The sequence below is a fragment of the Hipposideros armiger genome, unplaced genomic scaffold (genome assembly GCF_001890085.2).
Source record: "Hipposideros armiger isolate ML-2016 unplaced genomic scaffold, ASM189008v1 scaffold_154, whole genome shotgun sequence".
Lineage (NCBI taxonomy): Eukaryota > Metazoa > Chordata > Mammalia > Chiroptera > Hipposideridae > Hipposideros > Hipposideros armiger.
The window spans coordinates 144,227-167,214 of record NW_017731504.1 but is presented as its reverse complement, the minus strand read 5'-3'; the positions used below and the strand labels follow the sequence as shown (position 1 = coordinate 167,214).

General features: G+C 35.9%; 1 long non-coding RNA gene across 2 annotated transcripts in view; it reads right to left on the bottom strand.

Moving 5' to 3' along the window:
* LOC109387348 (uncharacterized) overlaps positions 1 to 22,988 on the bottom strand; it is a 149,979-nt gene that overhangs the window by 58,274 nt on the left and 68,717 nt on the right. For both annotated transcript variants that reach the window (XR_002124968.1, XR_002124969.1), the window contains exon 2: positions 20,530 to 20,668. This is a non-coding gene — a long non-coding RNA (uncharacterized LOC109387348). The remainder of the gene's footprint in view (positions 1 to 20,529; positions 20,669 to 22,988) is intronic.

Sequence of the window (22,988 nt, the reverse complement as noted above, 5' to 3'; positions counted from 1 at the left end):
GCATATCTACACTAAGCAATTTTGAATCCACTTCTCTGGTAAACCTTTACTAACAGAAATTCTCCTCTCACCTACAGAGTTAGACAGAGATGGGAATATTAAATTATTGGCTCAGGAAACATTAATTATAAAGAATCATATAACATTAGAAATTATATCAGACATGATTGAGGATGGAAGTCATTTGCAGATGCCTAGCTATCTATCTCCCAATAATAATAACAACAACAACAACAAAAATACAAGAACAGAAAAATAACGCTACATGAAAATCATCCCCTCAGAATAACTTGAACAGGGAATGCTGAAACTTCAAACAACTGTGAATAAAAAGAAAAAAAAAACATCTCACTAAATCCTAGTGTATGATCCTTCACACTTCTGACCCCACCCCTGTCCTGCTTCGAGGCTTTTTGCGAGCAAAGACAAACCATGAAACGCTGCAGAGAAGACAGAAAAAGGGAACTAGAAAAGGCCCATAATGTTGATCTAAAATTACTGTGTAAAGACTAGCCCATCCTAACCTTGAAAATACTGAAACACTTCTGGGCAGTTAGAGCACGAACAACAGGAAAGGGACCACAAAGTATGCGTGAATTAAAGCAGTATCTTTGAACAGTACAGCTGCTGTGGAGAAAAAGGAAGCCAACTAGGAAGAAAGAAGCACTTTTTAGTGATTGGGTGATGAAGGAATAAAGATGCAAAAGGGGGAAATGAAGGTCCTGTGAGAAAAAGAGGGTCCACCAGCCCTTTCCACACTACTAAACCAACAAAAACCTGATAAAATATATGAACTTTGCTAAAATAGGAATTTTTTTTTTTTTTAAGATTGTATTGGGGAATTGGGGGAGGGGAACAGGCAACTGGCTGTCTTTTGTTCTTCAGTCTAGTTGTGGAGGACGTCGCTTCACTGGCCCATGTTGATATTATCATTGTGCTCTTCCCAGGTGAGGCAGTCGCTCACCAGCCATTGGACGGCCACTCACAGCAGCTCATGAAAGCTCAAGCCCACTGCCGGCCAGCACCACTGAAGCCTACGCCATTGCAGGGTGACTCACGGCAGCCCAGCTCCAGGTTGAGCTGTTGTTCACCATCTTAACTGTAGAGGGTACACTGTCACTGACCCTCATGTGGGATCCAAACCGGGGCCCTGCTACTCAGAGCCAGCGTCCCAAGCCACCTCTTAACCAATGCGCCAACGCACCACTCGGCCAGCCCTAAAATAGGAAACTTTAAAAAACAACCCAACACTACTAAAATTAGGAAAAGTAAAATTAACAAATCTAGATAGAGTCTCCTGGCTTCCATAGGAGGATGTGATTGACTTGTTTGAATAATTCTGGAGCCTGGCAAAGAAGTGAAACCTGATCCTCAGGGAGAAGCAGGAAATGTACCTGCTCTTCTGATAAGGAGGGTGTCTGGCTACAGCAACTTAGGGAGCAGATGAGGAGGGGGATTTACAGTGAGGCTATCTGAGCCTTCCAATTTTACCAGATGTCAAGCAGCACAGAATAATTGGACTTTAGTTTTAGGCCTTCTATCACACATCACCACACCAAAGAGTTTCAAAGAAATGAACTAACCTGAAAAACTTCAGAAAACGGTATTTTGAGTCTATGCTGTAGGACTAAAGAAATAAATATCTACTTCAGTACTGCACTTTATTAAATTTTTCTTTGCAAATTTATGGGTTATCAATTCTGAAAATACTTTGCGTATACTAGGAACAAATAAGCCAATCTATTATAGAGAATGAGAACCAGGTATCTCACTGGTGAAGAAAGATGATACAAATAAGGAAAAGGGGAGGCTTCAAAGAACTCTACTGGATTGGAAAATGAGGTAAGAGTGTCAACTCATGATGAATAGACAGATAGACATATAGATGGATTGCCAGATTGGTACATAGGTGCATAGATGCATAGGTAGAGAATTAAGTGTAGATGTGTATGTATGCATGGGTTAGTGTGAGTACATATATATATATATTCTCAACTTTCTGTGGGGAGTGCCTAGAATCAATGAAACCTCTGTAGTAAGGAGCATACGTAGTGCTGAGATTATGATTTCTAGAGTCAATTTTCCAATAATGGAAAGCATGGCTCCTTGGAGAAATGGTTGATTTCAGGAATAAGGGGAAAAATATGAGAAACTTAGAGTATCTTGTGGTGCCAGAAAATAATAATGAAGTGTTGAAAAAAATAAAAGGGTATAATGAAAGGAATTTCAAATTACCAAAGCTGCAATAACTTGAGCAACAACAACAAAAACAGTAATGATTGTAGTTATAATTATAATATATAATGTGACTTCACAGTGGAGACTGTGAAATGACCTTCTTAACTAAGTGACAAAGGTTAGCATCACCAGTAATAAGACATGTCAATATCATGTACCTCCAGATAAGATGTACTAAGAAGGGCTCATCACTTCTGTGGTAGTTTTGCCAACATATATAACCTCAATTTAATCATGAGGAAACAAATTGAAATTAAATAAAATAACTGGCCAGTGCTTTTCAAAAGTGTCAAGGCCATGAAAGACAGGAAATGTTGAGGAATTGTCAGAATTGGGGAGACTAAGGAGACACAAGTAAATATAATGTGACATCCTGGACTGGAGCCTGGAACAGAAAAAAAAAGACATTAGTGAAAAACTGGTGAAATTTTAATAAGGTCTGTGTTTAGTTAGTAGTATTGAGTCAATATTAATTTCCTGATTTTGATAATTGTGCTATAGTTATATAAGATGTTAGTGTTGGGGGAAACTGAGTTAAAGTACATAGCTACTCTGTACTATATTTGAAACTTTTCTGTGGGCTAAAAGTATTGCAAAATAAAAAGTAAAAAACATTTTATTTTCAACCCTGTAGTGATTTTTGCATATCTCATCACAGTAAATATTTCCACATATATAGAAAATTGAGCTTAGCTATAACTAAACAAGTATTGCCATTAAGCTTGTCACAAATATGGGAAAGATTTTGCATAGGGCATTATAGGTGTTATTTACATAAATTATAACTCTGTAACTAATAATATTTCATCAAAACCATAATTCTCCTTCAAGGTAAGATAAAGACAACATGGAATGGAATAGAAAGAGGCAGGTTTGAGTCTGAAAATGGGTGCTTACTCTGTGATAAACCCAAGTACACTTTAGAGTTATAGAAGGAGCCCTGACTAAAGTTTGCAGAGAACAGTATAATAGTTCTATGTCTATGGAATTACCTCTTAAGTTATATTCTTTCCAACATAATCTATGATAGAGTTCTGTCATCTGTCTTCATGATTCTCAAAAGTTGTAACTAATTAGCCTCATAGATAGGGGATAAATTTAACAAATATACAATGTTGTCATTTACTATAGGGGGCCAGACTAGAAGCACTGATTCATTCCCTCTCTCTCTCTCTCTCTCTCTCTCTCTCTCTCTCTCTCTCTCTCTCTCTCTCTCCATCTATCTATTATTCAGTGTTACATATACTGCACAATCCTCTAACTCTTCATTAGTAAATATCTCTGTGAATCTCAATCGGTTCTTCAGTAGTTCCTCCATGTTTTTCAAGAAAGTCATCATCACCTTGCTTGCCCTCCTTACAATGCAGTTAGCTCTTTATCACTGTTCAGAAAATCCTTGAAACTATGGTCCAGACCTTCGGTAGATTTCACCAGCCAGCACAGAATGACTTGTCTGTATCCGTTGCTTGGGATACACTTGTATTGTTACTGAGTGGAACAGCAGTTGCAATTTCAAGAAAGTTAAAATAGATCTCTTCTATCTTCTCTATCCTTCTCCTTTCTTTCTTTTCTTCTTATTCTCTATTTCTTGATGCCCAAGTTATGTAACATTCATGGCACTGAGGAAGACTCCTGAGGGTTACTCTTTATCAAAATGCAGAGGACCCATTAGCTCTGCATGGTACAAATCAGCACAAATTTCTGGAGCACAATTAAGCAGAAATTACAGCTTTCTGTGTGTAGCCCAACCCAAAGATGGAAGTGCTATTATCCTACGAGCCTGTGCTGCAGTGTACAGATCTGTCAATTCTGCTAGGCCCTTCCTCCATACAACAAGAACTATCAGAAGTATTTTCAGTAGCCTTGGTAGGGAAAAGGTTGGAAAATCTCATATATTTATTATCTACTAGACACATAGTAATAGACCAATAGAGGATCAACTTTTCTCTAAATTTATGTCCTGACCCTTAATAGAGATATCATTCTATTTCTTTTTTTAATAAATTGTTTGGGGGTAATACTCATTAATAAGATTATGTAAGTTTCAAGTGTGCGTTTCTATCATACATCATCTGTATAATTTCACTGGGTGCTCATCACCCAAAGTCTTGTCTCCATCTGTGACTGTCATTCAATTTCTTTTTGTCTACTATATTAAGTGTCTTGTTCCATGGTAATGACATTTTTAGGATCACTCTGTTATAATGATAAATACCTAAGAATCTTATGAAAGTCTCTCGCTCAAAAATCTCTCCTTTTTTGAATAATATAATAAATAAATATAATTCCTTTATCAAGGTCATCAAAATGTGTCGAGGGAAGGAGTACCCAATATTTCATAATTTAACTTCTGGTAAGCTAAAAATGATAAGAATTTTAAAGAAAATAAGTTCTATGGAATATAACTTTGAAAAATGCATGTTTTTAGAGCAGGTCCTTGAATTCTTTTTTAATGTTTCTTTGTTAGATTGATAGGATCTAGACTTCTTTGCAAACAGACTTTATCACAGGCATATATAATTCATCATTGCTGTTGCTCTCATTAATCTTTTTTTTTAATTTTCTCAGAAATAATACCTGCTGCTTTAACTTGTACATTTTGAAAGCATTGAAATGATGTCCCATCAAGTTGATCTAGGTATCTTAAATGTGTTTAAAATACTTTAATGTCTTGGTCACTTATCCATCTTTTAAATACTTTTTTTTCTAAGAAGTTAGAAGAATGTATATTCTTAGCTAGTTTTCCTTTTCAAGGGTTGTTTATTATCTGATTATAAAATGAAAGACAGAAAAAGATAGGAAAGGAAAGAAAGAAACTGAAATTTAAATAGCCCATTAAAATAGAATAACACTGTTAAAGGAAGGAAGGAAGGAAAGAAGCAAGTGAGGAAAGGAAGAAGAATGGGGTAGAGAGGGATGAAATTTCAATTGAAATAAAGCACTAAAATAGAATAATAATGGAAAAGGAAAGTACCTTTATTTGAATATTCTTATGATTGAATAGGTATAGAAGATAAACTACCTGAGGACGAATCAATCACTAACATTTTTTTTCTTGAAATTGGTTAGTATTTTGAAACTATTTTCAATGCTACATTTGCACATTAAGAAAAAATGAACTTTTTTCAAACTATGTTATAAACTTGTACACATAATAAGTAATAAGGTCCTCATAGTTATAGGGGCTGAGATGGCAAATGGTCACACTTATGTGAATACTCATTTGCATATGAAGATGAGCTTCAATATATAATAATTAAGGGAAAATATCAAGACTATAAATAAGTAGATTATAGAAAAATCTATTGTTTAAAGTTTTAAAAATCAATTCTCAAAATATTTGTAATTAATTTAAACAAAAAGGACTTTACTAACCATTGTAACCCAAAAAAACTTTAGTTAAAAAATAAGTAAGGCCGGCCAAGTGGCGCGTTGGTTAAGAAATGGCTTGTGATGCCAGCTCTGAGCAGCAGGGCCCTGGTTTGGATCCCACATGATGGTCAGTGATGCTGTGTCCTCTACAGCTATGATGGTGAACAACAGCTTGACCTGGAGCTGGGCTGCCATGGGTCACTGGAGACAGCGTAGGCTGCAGTGGGGCTGGCTGACAGCTGGCATGAGCTGCTGTGAGCCACAGTGAGCAGCAGTCCAATGGCCAGCGAGTGACTGTCTCACCAGGAAGAACACAATGATCACAATACCAACATGGACCAGCGAAGCAACGTCTTCCACAACTAGACTGGAGAACCAAAGGACAGCAATTTGTCTGTTTCCCTCCCCCAATTCCCCAATAAAATCTTAAAAGAAAAAAAAATTAAACCAAAAGAAATGTGGCCAATAATTTTTCACAAATTAAAAATGAAAAAATAAAAGCGATTTAGTATAAAAATGGGCACAAACAAGTAATTCAGAGAAAATTAATTGCAAATGACTAATTAAAGATCACAAGTAAGAATGCTGTTGCCATTTCCACTTTTAAAGTATTTAAAAACTAGAAATATCATTACATCTATTGCTCAGAATGTAGGAAAAAGGTTCCTTTAATGCATTACTGGTGAGACTGCCAATTAGCATATTGTTTGAAAGAATTCTGGCATAATTTAAATTAAAATTAAACTATCATGCCCTTTAACACAGCAAACCACTTTTGGGACTCTAACCTATAAAAGCAAAATAAAGATATGTAAAGATATAAGATATATGTAGAAAGGTATTTTTAAGAGATTTCTTTTTTGTGAAAAGATATGAATATTTATAAGTAGGAAAGAATTTACCAAATAATATATTGCATAATCTTTTTTATTCTGTTTTTTTCATATCTCTCTACCTCTCTATCTCTAGTTCTATATTTCAATCTCTGTTAACGATATATTAACTTGAAAAGAAAGCCATGATACTTGTAATCACAAAAACAAGTTGAAGTAAATATATTGGGATATTTTTCTATTTTTGTCAAAGCCAAATCTATGTATTTGTACAAGCATAGGGAATGATGTGGATATGTACCTCCCACACTATAAATACTTCCTTCAGTGGGATAGACTGGAGAGAAATAAAACAGAAGACTACTAACATTTTCTTTACACATTCCTGTATTATTTGATTTGTTAAGTCAAGCATTATAAGCTCTGTGATTAATCTTAAAAACTGGCAAAGTTTAAAACTGTAAGACTTTTTCATTCACATTGTCCTTTCTTTGGTTATTTTTATCTTAGTCTTCTGCTGTACCAGAAGCTATGGAATGACTTCACTTGAGAAGGCACATTCACACCACACGGAGTAGATTTATCTCCAGTTCTGCTGTCAAGGTCTGTTCCAATCACTTGGAAGTTCCTTCCTTTTGACACTTTCCCAGCTCATACATTTCAATAGGTGCATTCAATCTAATAGGAATTCTCAGCGTGGCATGAGGATGTATCAGAATTACCTGGGGAGAGTTCATCCCACATATAACCCTCTCTGCATTTGATACCTGACCGCCCCATCCCATATGTGGTCAATATTATGGTGAGCCACTGTTACTAATGGAAATGTTCTTCATTACTTAGTGTGTTGGGCTGGGAAAGGTTTGGGAGTCACTGATCCATGGAATGCTCTGGCAGAGCACCGAAAGTCAGGGATGCTCAATTCTCTTCAGCACAATTGTTCCATTCACTCCACATATACAAACATCAACTTGAAAGATGAGAATTTAATACTTAAGGCTGTTTTAAAGCTGAGTATCATCACAGACTTGGACTAAACGAGAACTCTTCATTTTACGAAAGGGCAACTTAATGTCAAGAGGGTAAAGTGACTCGATCAATATCTCACAAGTTGATGGTTAACTGGGATGCAATTTAATATTTGAGGTTACTGGGACTTCTCTGAAGATCTAAGGAGGAGGCTTAATCTGAGCCTGAAGAGGAAAGAGTGACCTGTAGACACCCAAAGTAGTCTCTCTTAGCTGTATCTTTGATCTCTCCTTCTTTTTTAGTAGGGAATTTTAGTATACTTTTGGCAGGGAAACTCTTGCACAGCTGCTCATCCTCCATTACCTTCCTCCCTGATGCTGCTGGAATTTAAGGGCTGCAGGCGGTGTGACACAGATGGTGTCACTGTGATGCAGGGATTCTGTGCTCAGGATGGTCTGTGCCATTTCTGATATGTAAGCTACTTCTCAAGACCCAGTAAGCCACCTGGAAGCTGTTCCCTCCCTCTCCTCCCACCTGTGCTTTTGTGCGCACGTGCTAAGGTCTAGGATTTGAGCTCCGTGAGAAACATGTTCCCAGTGCTGTGTCCTGTGCTGCTGAGAGTCCTGGGACCTGGAATGGTTCAGAGTGCAGCAGGCAAGGGAGACGCTAGACGCTGGCCAGCTTGTGTTAAAAGAGTGTAGTGTTATTTCAGGCATTCAGTTCAAACCACTCTTCACTATGGAGACCACAGTTCTGAGGCTGGATTCCTGGCAGCTGGCGTATCCCCCACTTAACCTCATGGACATGGAGAGATAGCAGTTTTCAGTTTGCATTCCATAGCCTTTCCCTGGCCAATGGGTTGGGCTGGGTTAGCAATTCGAGTGAGCAGCCAGAGTACAGTCGCAGAGCTGGAGCCCGTAGAGTGACCTTGTGCGTGGAGCCAGAGATCAGCCTCTGAACACACTTTCTTATAGGCGTGCTGAATCTGCGCCTGGGAGTGGACCATTGTTCTGCCAGGTGTTGAATGATGCAGGGGCATGGCAAAAGATGGGGAAGGCAAGGCACGAAGTCAAGTAAGACCAGACATTAGGGCTGAGCTTGAGAAAGCGTTTCAAAAATAGAAGCATGGGAAGAAAGTCTAGATAAGGCAGAAGCCAATTTATAAATGTCTGTAGCAGCTGGGTGAATGTATCCATGACATGGAAAGGAGGAAGGATGTAAGGAGCCCTCTCACAGGTATCATCTCATTCTGCTTCCCCTGGTAACCTTTCAAGACAGTGAAGGGACTGAAGCTCAGGAAGGGAGGATGCTTGTCTGAGATCTCCCAGTTAAACAGAAAACACAAAATGTACAGCCTAGATCCGACTTCAGACAAACCCCTCAGGTTGTACTTTCTACTTTGTGATGCCCCTTCCCGCCTCTCTTCTCCTAAAAGCTTTTTAGAATTATTTTTAAGAAAAAACTTTAACTTTTTAACTTTTAAAAGTTTTTTTTCTTTTTTAAAATTTTATATCAATTTTAAAATGTTGCTCTTTTTGAAGTCTGAAGATAGAAAGAGTAGGAACAGACACTGTGTGTGCTTCAGGCCTGTCATCTTCCTATGGGTGGCTGGCTGTGCAGTAAGTTGAGCAGTGTGAATGTGACTACCTGTGAGTGTTACAGAGAAGATATCACTCTACTTGTGGTCTCCTTAGAATAATACGTTTTTAAGAATATATGAAACAAATCAGTTTTCTTCCACTAAAGAAATGTGCAGTATGCCTGCACATCTCTTTAAACTATCTTGATCAGTATTCTTTCGTGTCTGTATCCTAATGTCTCTGGCTTTTTGATTTTAGGTCCAAATATCCATGTTCAGAGTTCTGCAATGGGGCTCTTGGGCAGACTTGAACCTCGAGATTCTCACAGTTTTATCAATATAACTCCTTAAGGAACTGTAGGGAGCCCAAATTCTGTGTCACTGTATGTGTTTTCCCTGCCTGGTAGTAATTGCTGTGAATCATCACTAATATTGATTGAGCATTTCCCTATGCCAGACACTGTGCAAAGAAATGTTTATATTTTGCCTCATTTAATCCTTACAGTTATACTGTAAACTATTATTTTTAATTTACATGTAAAGAAACTGAGGCTCAGAGAGGTGAAATAACTCACGGAAGATAAGAAAGTAATTGGCCAGACAGGATTGGTTCAGGCTCTGTAGCCCAAGCTCCATCATGCGAGGTGGAAAGAAAGAAAATAAAACAATAGGAACTGGACTATTACAAAATCCTAATAATAACACAGAAAGATACTTGTGAACTTTGGGGCATTTCTTAAAATACATGTCTCATCTTATTCTATTTTAAAGAACAGAATAAAACAAAAGAGCATATACGTTGCTTCCTTGGAATGTTATCCTGTAGTAAACGCTAATGATTTCTCCCTGCACCATGTAGAGAATTAGGTGGGTCTCCTAGTTCCTGGAGATGTGGTTTTCTATTTTTTGTTTGTTTGTTTGTTTGTTTGTTTGTTTAAAGTAATTTTTATCCTCTAGGTAAACTGAAGTGATTTGTAAACTAGCAAAAGGCTGTGCAACATTCTAAAACAGCAAGGAAATTCCAATTCATACTTTCGGTTTTTCTTTGAATATTGAGGGAAGACATAAACTAATATTTACTGAAAATTTTCTGGGATAGAAAATTATGCTAGGCAATTTTCACAAAAGTTTCTAATTTATTGTAGTCAGAAAACTTTTTGTGAAATGCCTTACTATCCCCATTTTATCAAAGAGAAATGCAAGATCCTGCAGCTAAAATATGACAGACCCAGGAATCAAATGCATGTCTTTCTGAATTCAAAATTTGAAATTGTTAGCCATGTGGAAATTTCGCAGATGCATTGTCTGACTCTCTCCCAAATTATTTTATCTTTAAACTTCTAGTATAATCTGAGGAAACTCAGATGAAAGGAAGTTATGAAACATTTCTCCTATTTCTCCAGTTATTTTCCTGAAATATTATACATAGAAAACTACACATATAGCTATTTATTTTGTTTCTACATTTATAAAACTCAAAGCAAATTTCAATGGTGACTTGCTCCATGTTTTAAACTGCCAGTAAAATACCCAAGCACACAATAGGTATGATATCAGTGTTGGTTAAGCTGAACACAAAATCTTTATCTCCTAAGAACCGGTAGTTTCTGTGTTTGATATGGGAGATTTAAGAGTCCATAAGTGATCTGGATTACAACTTTTGACTTCCATTCTTAATTCCAGTCCATCTAACAGATTTCTGTCCCTCGAAAGTTCCTTTAGTTCAACATTTCTCATGCTACCCATTTATTAGAAAATATACAGTCTCCTTTTTTGTCTAACTTTTTATATCTAAACACTTTTTGTTAGCTTTCAAAGCCTTTAATAATCTATTTTACTCTAACCAACCAATCTGAGAGTTAAGAAACACACACAGGAACATGTGAGTGAGAATAGAAGGAAAGAAAAGCAGAACACTACTACCGTGAAAGTGTAGAACTTCAAAATTCTTGGTATGAGCCACATGTGCCTTGTTTGTAAGAAAAACATACTGCTTTTTTTTTTTCACTTTTCTCAATCTTCTTTCACATACTTGGTCACATCCTGCCAGACCTCCTGTCTACTAGTGGAGAGATCCCGGTGTACCCCCCAATTTGTCCTTACACTCTCTTCCTGACCCATTTTTTTAACATCCTTCAGTCAACATACTTGGTCTATTTGAACTCTAGGCACAGCATATAAAGAATGGAACTTTTATAAACTCAAGTACAGTCTAATTAACAAAAATGTGATGGAAAGGTATCATTGCAGTGAGAATGAGGTGCTGTCTACTCAAGAAAATATGAAGCCCAAATTTGATCCACTATTAATTTTAACTCCCAGAAATTCTTTAAATTAAAAACATTAGTTCTAAAACAAAATTATTGGATTTAAGCAAACATTTCCAGATATGTATTGGAGAAAAGATAAGTCAGTCTGAAGACTAATTTTTTTTTCTGGTATTTTTGTTGTTATAGTTGTTATTGTCAGAAATTAGCATGATTTAGCCAACAAGTCTACACTGGAGATTCAAGTGACTTTCCATACAATTGCAATCTGGATTTCATGAAGTATGATTTTGGATGGAGACAAATCAAAGAACACTACTGCATAGATCTATAACTCCATTGGTTGGCAGCATGGAGTAAACTAGAAAAATGGCTTTTACCTACCATCCTCTTAATATCCCATCCATTTTGGCTTTTTGTGCTGTAGGTTTTAGAGTGATCTCATAGCCATGGCAAGTGGGCTCCTCTCTCTCATTTTCTGATTTCCTTCAGGGGCATTAGTTATAAGCAGAAGTTGTCTATTATAGTACCCATGTTTGGTGAACTTTAGGCATGCATGACCTTCTATCTCCTAGACTTTATGGCCGTCAAAGTGGTAGCTCAAAGTTTCCAAGAGTCAATAGAAATTTCCATGTTGACAAATGGTTTTGTGGGTCATTTATCTACTAGTATTCCTGCTTTCACATAATTCTTGATCTCTGAAGATCCTTCCTTCTGTGACAAACTCACCAATGTGATTCAAAATATGCTTTTTCAATCGTCCATTTTAGGATTTTAGTTAGGGTAACTTTTTCGAATTATTTAGGCCACTCACCCCACTGAAAATTGAACCTAGGCTCCCTTTGTGATTCAGTTCCTGAAGGCTGATTATTTTGGACCAAACTCTATTTTAGGACCACTTAGTAAAGGGGTTAGTGGTTTGTTTCTCTAATTAAAACACCTGAATTTTAATCATGACTTGAACTCAATCCCGTGTCTTGAACTTGCAGAATTATTTTATCTCTGAGCCTCAGTTTCCTCATTTGTAAAGTGAGAATAATAATAATACCTTTCTTATAGGACTATTGTAAAGACTAGCATGTGTATTGGGAAATGGGGGTAGGAAAAGAAGCAGGCTTAAAGATGGTAGAGGGTATTGCGCTTTATTTCTTAAACGTGAGCACCATCACCTTTCCCTCTGGACGCTAGCAGCAGACTGGCTCCCTAAAGCACAGGGGGGGAGGCGCTTATTTTGCTGCTTTATTCATCATATACTGGGAGTGGCTATAGCTTTACTTATAAAGAGGTATAAGTAAGAGGTAAAAAATAAAACAAAACAAAAATCCATGAGCTGACATTTATTAAACATTAGTCATATGTCAAAATTCCAAGTGCTTCTTAACAGAAAGTATTATTAAGTCCTGACAGCAATCCTCAGAGGTACATCCTGGTCTTTCTTCATTACAAAGATGAGGAAACTCAGACTCAGGCAGTTTAAATAACTTGTCCAAAGTTACACAATTATAAATGAATAGAGACAATTCTACACTTGAGCCTGTACTCCTAATGAAGGTGCTGTTACTGCAGTGCTTCTGTTTGAAGTCAAGAGTCACATAGAGAATTTCTATGAATATTCATATTTGAATGTTCCTACTCCCTGATGTTCATCATTCCCCCACCAATATTGTGGTTGGCAGACTCTTACTGGTATTTCACGTTTCTGTTGACATTTCCTTGTTTTCTCTGGAGTCTTTCCCGAAGACTAGAATTAAATATCCCCTATTCTCTGCTGTCAGAGCACTGCACACAGGTTTGCAAAAGCATGCATCACACTGTTTACTTCTCCCCTTACCCTCTATTCTGTCATTTCCAGAGTGCAGGAAGTGTTTGTTGCCTGATTTATCAACACTCCTTTAGGATAATCATCATCATCATTGTAGTTCTTGTAAATGTTGTTGTTGTTGTTATTGTTATTATTTTATTCATTGGAGATGAACATAATGCCTGATAACTTTTTGTCAGGCTCAATATTTGTTTTCTAAATGGACAGTCTATTTTAAAATTATTTTCCACACAATTAATACTTTATTGAAAATCCAAGAACTTCTGACTTATTCTAATTTTTCATGATTGACTGGATTTTTGAAATGTGTTTGTTTCAGGGTCCACCCAGCTCTGCTGCCTATTGGCAGCCTTTCAAGGTGCAGGAACCGTGGCTTGTCTGTTTGCATTACACTGGTCCCCAGATCACCATAGGTTCTTAATAAATCTACTTTCTAATCAGCTTTTGAAAATAGAGCTGCATGTTTTACTGCAGTCAGTTATGTAGATGGCTGTCACCAGGGCCTTCTCTTTAGCTACAACCATCTTCCCAGAATTGCTTTTTTTGTTTGTTTCCTCAGCTCCATTTACTGAGGAGGCTGCAGCTCTTCAGAACCATATGTTGTAGCCAAATTGTGCTTTCCCCTAGAAGCAGGATATCATTTTTTTTAACACCATGTTATTTACTGGTCCCTTGGTTATACAAAAAAAACTAGGAATCTCACACATGTTAGCAGTTGTAGCTCCAGTAGCAAAAGATTTACTAAAGGCAAGCATAGGTTTATAAGCCCATTTTTAGAGCTCATCTCTTAACTTTCTGGTGATGTAGCAGAAGTATATCTGGGCCTGAACCTTGTGCCTGCTCCAGAGAAGGACGTGCATTTGTGTATGAAGTGTGTACGTGTGTATGCGCGCACGCGCGTGTACGTGTGTGTGTGTGTGTTGATCTGAAGGAATACATCATCCGAGAGAATGAAGCTTTACAATTTTTAAATGAAGTTATGTCTTTAATATTTTTACTGGTGTTACATGTTTGTGATCATTTTCCCCCTGCAAACGTAGCCTTCGTTACAAAATCCCATCATGCAATTTGTATGCTTTAGCGATAAGGCCAAGGCTCTGTCAGAGCACTTAACCACAGGTGTAAAAATGTTGTGATTAAAAAGAGGCTGCACATTTAAGTAGGAGTAATTAGAAGTGAATTCTTAATTGCAAAGTTACACAAGCATTTATGCTTTGCTTTTCCATCCAAAGTCTTTGAAAAGTGTTATATAAATGCAAATTGCTTGTCACATCATTCATGCTGTGTATTCATGACATTGAAAATGTGCACTCATACTGAACTAAGTTTAATAATAAAATACTAAATATAAAGTGTCTATTAAATAGAGCTATATTTCCATCAGACAAGAAAAGTGAATTTCTATATTTTCCTTTCTAGCATGTACCTGTGCTGATGAGATGCAAGTTCTGTCTTTACAGCTGATTAAGAGAATGATGTATAAAAATAAAACTCTTCAAACTGATTAAGCTACAAAACTGTAAACAGTTTTAAAAACTGTTTTTATTGTAGCTTAACATCATTTAAACTAGACAGTGTGTGAATGTGAACCACATATCAGTTGTAATACATTCCTTGCCTGTTGATAATTTAAAGAAGACCTTCTTCCAGGGCTCAGAGAGATAGCAATGTATGAGTTATCAGAATATTCTCTTTCTATAAATATTTCACCTTTGTTTTGAACCCTTGATATAATCCCCACATCGGAAGTTTGGGTTGTAGACTATAAAGTGACTTTTATGAATACTAAGGTTTAAAACCACATGAGAGAGCAGTAAGAATGTAATCCTCTCAGTTGGATGCCATAAAATGGTAGCATTATGTTCCCCTACACATCCATGTTTCCTGTATTTGTCAACAAAAAGAAATTATTTTAGGGCCGTGCTTCTCAGCCATTGATGTGTCGTTGGTCACTTGAGAATCTTGTGAAAGTGCAGATTCTGATTCAGTAGATTTGAAGTAGGGCCTGAGATTTTGCATTCTAAAAACTTTTTTTTTTTATGCAGATGCTATTGGTCTATAGACCATAATTTGGAAAAGTAAGATTTTCGGGTACAGACAGGCCTGACAACTTTTTCTGTGAAGAACCACATTTAATAAGTATTTTAGTATTTAGCCTCTTCAGGCCATATAGTGTGTGTCACAACTAGTCAACTCTGCCATTGAAGCACAAAAACAGTCATTGTTAACACATAAATGGATAAGCATGGCTGTCTTCCAAAAAAACTTTATTTATAAAAACAAGAAGAGAGAGGATAAGGCTCCTTGACTGTAGTTTGCCAGCATCTGTTTTAGGGAACTGGGTGTTCTACTAAGCAATTCATCTCTACTCCAAATATCACCTCTTCAGAGCTAACACAGCAGAGACTAAATTAAATTTTTGAATGATCTTCAGTGATCATAAGGCTCTGGAATTTCCAAATATAAATTTATATATGCCCCATTTACATTGATCTGTCTTCCATTTTTTTTCTCTCCTGATATCATCATCTTCTTTCCTCATTTCCCATGTTAAAGAGCTCCAAGGCAACATAAATATCAGTCAATATTTAATATATTCATAGAATCCTCAAGAAACTCCTTGAAGGGTAGGGCTATAGAGTAATAGAGTTCCTTTATTCATTGGGTAATCTTTCCCTTGTTTATTTTTCCATCTAGAATAACCCAAATTCTCAAATAAAGCCACATAATTAATTAACCAGGCTGTGTTGGATACAGTTGAAATGTTCAATCAGATTATCAACATTTAATCCTTTTCCCTGTCTTGATCAAGAGCAGAATTCCCCTCCTGGACAGAACTTTTTTATCTTTCCAATTACTGAGCCTCTCTCTGTTCTTCCAGTGGCTGTGTCATTTGATATCTCCAGGGCTGACATTTCATTAAGTTGATCAGGTAGACAGTTTTACATTGCCTCTCCCAGAGTGAGCAACCTCAGTACCAATTTCTAAAGTATGCTTTACTTTTTTTCTACATGTCAGGGGAAATAAAATTAAGGAATGTGCCAAATTGTGTTTGGAATACTTAACATTCTTAACATTGATAACTATTAGGACTGTTAATATTATAATACAATACTAAGCCACTAATATGACATTTTTATTAATTTGACTACTAAATAGTCAAGAATTTTTTGAAATAATTTACATATAATTCTTATTTAAATACAAAATATAGAAGTTAAAACAGTGTTAATAGAAATAATGGATTAGAACAGAGTTGCATAAACTGTCGCTGGGGGGCCAAATACCACTTACTTTTTACTTGTGTATGCCTAGCAAGCTAAGACTGTTTTTTTGTGGGTTTTTAAAATTACTTTTCTAAATGGTTGGAAAAATAGAGATGAATAATGTTTTAAAACACATGAAAATCACATAAAAATTACATTTCACTTTCCATAAATAATGTTTTGTTGGACCATAGCCATACCTATTTGTTTGTGTATCCTCTGTGTTATCTATGTCTACTTTTGCCATGCTATGGAGGAAGTGATTAGCTACAATGGACTATGTGGCTCTCAAAGCTTAAAACATTTACTGTCTGTCCATTTACAGAAAAGACTTAGGTAACCTCTAAGTTAGATGAGAACGTAAACTGTCCTATGACTTACTTCACTAAAACTTGATTACTCTAAACATCAATGAATTAGTTCAAAGAAAGCAGAAGAAGGTTAAGTACAGTGGAGGTGGTATTTGGAAGAATGGAACAAAAAATTGGTTAGGATATCTGGATTTTGTATAGGTTACAATATAATAACAGTTTTATAAAAATTAACCCAGCACATGCCCACTGTTCACCTGGCACTTCTTGAAGAGCTTTCTGAGCCTTATGGTTACTGTCACAACTAGTCTACTGGAATATCTCTCACAACCATTTGAAATTGGCACTATTATTAGACTCATTTTGGAGATAGAGAATTGAGACTTAGAGAGGTTAAATAACTTGCCCAGTGTCACCCAACCAGCAAATGCAAAGTTAAGCTTTGAACAGAGACAATTTGGCTCTTGAGGTCAATATTTTAACCATATAATGCAGTTCACACTTTGCAAAGATAGCACCAATTTTTTTTATACATGTTTTGATTATTCACTAATGTGTATGTGGCCAACTATCCATTTGCTCATTATCTCATGATCTTCTGGCCTGAGCATGGTCTTGGTTAATTTAAGATGAAATGGAATTCCTATAGATTATTAATGTCACCAAGGTGCACACTTCTTTTAAAATTGATTCTTATATTTCCCTCAGTGTTTGAGTGACTGAAATAAAATGAAAGCAGGCAGGCTATAGTTCAATCCAGGTAAAATGGAAGCTTTCGGGGAATCTGAAGAGTGTTCTATACTGAATTAAGCCTGCACAGAGCAAAAGTGATTTAGGATATTGCCTCAAAAAAGAGAAAGTTTTCATTATATGTTGCATAGCATACCAGTTGTTACTTTTATCTTTACCTGGTCATCTCATTACAAGCCTTAAAGGCTGAAAACTTTTACTCAAATCCATTTTTTAACAATGCCACGTGTATGTATGCATGCCTACATAAAATCAGATGAGCAGGGGGCATTGTCAGGGCTTCTTTACTGAAATTAGATGTGTCACCAGCTTTTTCCTTCACTAAAATTTCCGCTAGCACAGAGAACAATAGGCCATGTGTGTAGAGCAATTAGTGTTATCAAGGCCTGAATAATCACTTAAATCCCAAGTAAGCTACTTTGGAGTGGATTATTTATTTACCCTTGACTTATTTTACTGTGCTGTTGGGATTTCTTAGGGCTTAGAGAGACAACACGCTGCCGCTGCCGGTAGTAGGCATTGTCTTTATGAGAGGCCACTGTTGGAATGAAAATCTTTTGGGATTCGTGTCTTTCCTGTCTGACTTATTTCGCTTAGCAGAATACCCTACACTTCACTTCGTAAGGTATATAAAGGTTCTACCACTAGATAGTACACCTGAAACTAATATAATATTGTATCTCAACTGTAATTGAAAAGTAAAATAAAAAATAAATAAATAAACAAAACCTATTGGGCTAGAGGTGGGTAAATTGTAGGTTAAAAAAAATTCCTTTGTTTGGGTTTGAGGAAATATCTAGGACAGTGCTTTGAATTCTCTGTGTATTTTCTTTCTCCTTATTGAATAATGGACTTTTTCTTCTGACCTTCAGGCAGTAGTGTTTATACAGGTCTTCACACAAATAATTTTTGTGGTCTTTTGAGTGGGTAATTGGGCATTCAGTTAGAAGCTTTATTTTGATGATGGGCTAATAGGTTAATTCTGTATTTGGAAATGCATTCCATAGTGTAGAATATATATATATATATATATATATATATATATATAGCCAAAAAAAGTATATCCATTTTAAGAAAAAAATATTATTAAAATTGTAATACTCAATATATACCAATAACAAAAGATGAATACAAGTCACGTTTGACTTCTGCAATTACAAGAGGTGCTCAAAGTGGTTACCATCAGCATCCAGACACTTCTGATCATGGCAACCTACTGTTTGAGTATAGATAACATCTCTTAAAATGTGTATGCATTTTTTTTGGCACCTCTGGTATATGTTTTAAATAATGAGTTGTCAAGCCAGTTTCCATTTTCAAAGCATTTTGCTTTCATCCAAAGGCAGGCACTTTTTGGTAAACAGATTGTGTTATTTAACTGTAGCCATTTCTTCGTCCACCCCAGAAATCTTGTTTCTCCTCTAAAGAGAAACATAAATGTGATATTTATAATTCACATGAAGGCTGTGGGAGCTAGCATCAAGTGCTTATGATTATACTTAGATGATAAAAAAAAAGTAATGAAAGTCTAGTAGAGTTTGCTTATTGCTGTTGGCCTCAAGGGCAGCATCATTTAAATTCAAACAGCACTGCCCTCTGCTATGAAAAATTGCCCAAAGGGCAAAGAATTGTCTCCAGGGCTCTTCATTGATGCACATTAAGCCTTGGTGGAGAACAGATTTCCATTGACAGTATGAAAGGGAAAACGAGAGTGTTTTGTAGAAAACGATTCATTTCAATAAATAATTTCCAAATGATTTCATTAGATAATTGAGGCTTTTCAAATATGAATTTATAGAATTAGGGCAGAAAGATGAATAGTGACATTTAGTAATGCCTCACCATGAAAACAGCCTTGGCTGCCACTCTGAAACTGAGCATATAATTATTAGAGCCCCGTCATCTTATTTTATTTTATTAGGGGTCACGGTCTATTAAATTTCCTACATCCTGATGAAAATGTGAACTTTTATTTGGCAGTACTGTGAATAACACAAATCTAATATTGGACTTGATTTTATTAATCAAAGGAAGACAGCAAAGGCACACACACACACACACACACACACACACACACACACACACACACACACACCAATAAGCAAAACAACACAACCAAACAAAGATATAAGGAAAACAGAAAACATTGGGAGGAGGAAAAATAACTAATTTCTCTGCTTCTGTCTTTCTCAAAAATTGATGAATATTTGTATCAGATGATATCTGACTTCTTTGGTGAAAAGCATACATTTCTTAGAAAATGTTAGGAAGTATCATTTGAAACCATAGGTGGAATGGTAAAAAACAACTTTCTATTTCTTTAATTTCTTTCCCTCTTTAAAAATATGAAAGTGACATTTTTGTCATTGACTTAATAATCATAAACAGCTATCATTACGTTAGTCATTTATCATAGTTTTGCCTTAATTCTCTTTCAAGTGAAATGTGAATATTGATATTTACCCTGTTTACCTCATGGGATTGTGACAATATCAAAGAAAATATCTCTTCAAACATATCAACATTATATCAGCTGGTTTGCAAGCTACTCCAAAATATTTAAGTAAACTAAATATTTTCTTTAATTTTCTTGAGAAACACCCCAATCTGCTTATTGACCAAATTCAGATCAGTTAAGCAGTTATTTCTAGTTCTCTCTCAAAGAAAGTAATGAAAATGCAAGAAAACAGGTGTCCACGATTATGAATGATTTAAGAAAAATGGGTAATTTTTTCCAAGTGTTAAGACACTGCTCATCAGCCCATGATCTGATGTCCCTTTATCCCTTTGTGCTGCTAAGTTCTAGTGTCATCCAAATAAAAACCAAATTTATTATCTGTCTCCATTTAATGTTTGCAATAACACATTTGAACTATGTCCCATTAGACCATTTTACTTAGATAATTACTCATTTATTACCATCCAGGTTATAATTTTCCATTCACTGTACTCCTTGGCTTTTCTAATTAGATCATTGAGCACCAATCCTTTCTCTCTCTCTCTCTCTCTCTCTCTCTCTCTCTCTCTCTCTCTCTCATCCTCTCTCTCTCCCTCTCTCCCTCTCTCTCCCTCTTTCTCCTCCCCCCATTCCCTGAAGAATTAGCTGATTAGCCCATACTTACATAATCATGCCATCTTCTCCATCAGCTACCCCCAAAATGAAGCAAATTGCAGCCAAGTAGGCACCTTGGATAAACTCAATTACATCTTCCACTTGACAAAGCTCATCTTCCATTTTGAAATACAGTGTACTGCAAATAACTGAGAAATAAAATGATGAAAGGTAAAATTAGGTAATACATGTACAATGTTTTCATCTATACACGAAATCTGGCTTTTAGTCTGCTGAAAGGTTTCCATTTTTAAAGTTTTCATATGAAACAACACCTAAAATAATGATTAGTCACTTTGGCTTAATAACGTCCTCTCAAATAAAGACAAATACCATATGATTCCACATATATATAAAATCTAACAAACAAAATAAACAAACAGAATAGAAAAAAAACTCATAGATACAGAGAACATTCTGATGGTTGCTAGATGGGAGGGGGTTGGGGAGATGGGTAAAAAAGGTGAAGGGATTAAAAAGTACAAGGTGGTAGTTACAAAATAATCACAGGGATGGAAAGTGCAGCATAAGGAATATAGTCAAGAATATTGTAATAACTATGTATGGTGTTAGATGGGTGCTAGGTTTATCAGGGTGATCACTTCTAAAGTTATATAAATGTCTAATCACTATGTTGGACACCTGAAAAAATTAATATAATATTGTATGGCAACTATAATTAAAAAATTAATAAGTGCTTAAAAATAATAACTTTCTTTCATATTCCTTTAGGGCAGATTCAGCATTTATCTTCTCTAAACCCCTAATTAGTACAGGATTAGCAAGTTCCTCCATCCCCCCCCTCTCTTCTTTCCTTCCTTCCCTTCTTTCTGACTAGTCTCGGCATCCTCCTGCTTGGACTCATTCTTTGCTCTCTTGCTCTCTCTGTGTCTGGAATAAAACTTCTCCTGAACAACAACAACACAAAACAGCCATGAAGATAATGAACATCTAGAACCTACAGTGAAGATGTGGAAGGGATTTGGAAATCAAATTTACATATTTATCACTTTTATTAGTTCACAACTGCATTGATTTAGTTCACGTTATTAAAGGATAAAAATATATATTAAGGGGTTAAATGTTTTCTACTTAGCTTTGGTTTTTACTTTTCTTTTTTTTTTTTAGCTGAGCCATCCTGCCACCTGTTGGCAGCTCAGCAGCTGCTCAGCTCGGGCAGGGCCTCGAACCGCTGTTGCTCAGAGCTCAAACTCCTGAGCGAGCTCTTAACCAACTGAGCCACTCGGCCGGCTTACTTTTCATTTTTTGATGAAGATTTAGTGCCTCATTTAATCTATAGCAATTATGTAAAGTTATTATCAATAACACTAGTTGAAAAAGTAAAATAAATTTAATCAATATTCATGAGATTAATTCATTGACCAGAAGAGGTTAGATAGTCATGGTTCTTAAAACTGAACTATCTAGTTCCCTGCCTTTAGACAATGTCACTATAACCATTTTATATATAAGGCAACTAACCACGTGGGTAAAAAGAACATATTTGTTCCATTTCAAATCCAAGTTCCTTCATGATACATGAATCATCCTAAACTATTCTTCAAACTTATCATTCAACCTTTGCTTGAACAATTGTAGAGGTGAGAAAATCATCATCCCAGTTTTTATAAATTAATCATTAGAAATGTCATCTTTCTATTGACCTAAAATTGATTTCCTTTGTATCCCTGGTGATGCCAATCATGTTGCCAAAGCTAGATGGTGGCCATATCTGGCGGATTAGTTTTCAGGAGCAGATTTTTCATGGGAAGAACTTTCTGATCCATTTGAATGTTTCTTACAGGGATATACATACATACATATATATATATATATATATATATATATATATCACAAGTTGTATTTGTTAGAAGTCTTTAAATGAAGGCATCAATCCTTGCCTTATCACCAAGATTTGGATACTTATTGCTGCTAGTGACTTCTACTTTATTATAATTAACAACAGTTGAAGAAGAGGCTCTTGCAGGTATTTGCCCTACTTATCAATTCTTTGCTATTTTAATTGTCTATGAGACTATAAACTTTCTACTGGCAGAGCTCCTGTGCGTCCTGCTCAGAGATATATCTCTAGAACTGCACTGTTCAATATGGTAACTACTAGTCATATGTAGCTATGAAAAATTATATTTAAATTAATTAAATTAAATACAATGTAAAATTCAGTTTCTTAGTCAAACTGATCACATGGCAAACCCTGAATCGCCACATGTGGTTATTGGCTACCATGTTGCACAGTGAAGATTTAGAAGTTTTATCATTACAGAAAATTCTACTTGACAACATTGTTTTAGGGCCTAGCACAGTTTCTAGAGAAAAGACATAAATATTAACTGAATTTACTTATTAATCAGTCTTTAGGGGGGCAGAAATACCACTTATCTTGTGTTCATGATGGGGAGGTAGATTTTGGATTCCAGTATATGTGAAAGAAGCTTCAATGCAATTCCT